The sequence below is a fragment of the Bactrocera dorsalis genome, chromosome 1 (assembly GCF_023373825.1).
Source record: "Bactrocera dorsalis isolate Fly_Bdor chromosome 1, ASM2337382v1, whole genome shotgun sequence".
Classification (NCBI taxonomy): domain Eukaryota; kingdom Metazoa; phylum Arthropoda; class Insecta; order Diptera; family Tephritidae; genus Bactrocera; species Bactrocera dorsalis.
In genome coordinates, this window is record NC_064303.1 from 114579204 (window position 1) to 114580049 (window position 846).

Genomic DNA, 846 nt, shown 5'->3' on the forward strand with positions numbered 1-846 from the left:
TCATCAGTTGGTGTTTGACATTCAGCTGACAAATATACAGATATATGTTTGTGTGTATATGTAGGTGTCTAAGCAATCTCGTTGGGACTGTTTTCAATGCTTTCTGCGCGGAAGCGGGTTGATTTAGAAACTTCTAAAACGATATCAATGGAATCAGAGGCGAACTAGTTGCAAATACTTCAGTTATGTTACTAGGAAAATACTGTTACTCAAGCGAAAGCTCACAAATTGTCTTGCAATAGCATCTAACTTTAAGAATCTGACGCTCCCGCTCACACAACGTTTGCCTTACCTTTTGCTTATACAATTAAGGGAGTAACCCTTTAAAAGGTTACTTCCTGCTCCATTCAAATACATTGCCCTACTGGGTACTTCTATCCATATAAAGGAAATGCCTCACATGCTGTGATGAAATTGCAGTGAATATACATTTTTTGCGGTTTTAATAATCGCCACTTCATTGTAATTTACAGTTTTGCTTGTCAATAGAAGTGTTTAAAAAATAATGCTGAGAAGAATTCTGTCATCGGTAAATATAAATCACCACTTGCATTTAATATGTTCACATTTGTATATATATATATATATATGTATGTACGTATATGTACTCTACTTATCGAAAAAGAGGCTTTCAGAAAGTACCCTGCGTATCTTGTATAGTAAGCATTCTCATATTCATACATAATATTTATTAGTATAGTTAAATAGCAACAATTACTGAAAGCTTGCTGCACAAGCCAGCATGATTCATGGTGGAAGCGTTAAAAACAGGCACTGCAATTACAATAATCGCTAAATTATTAATTTTACTTTATTTATATTTATTGAAAGGCGCCACACGCACAA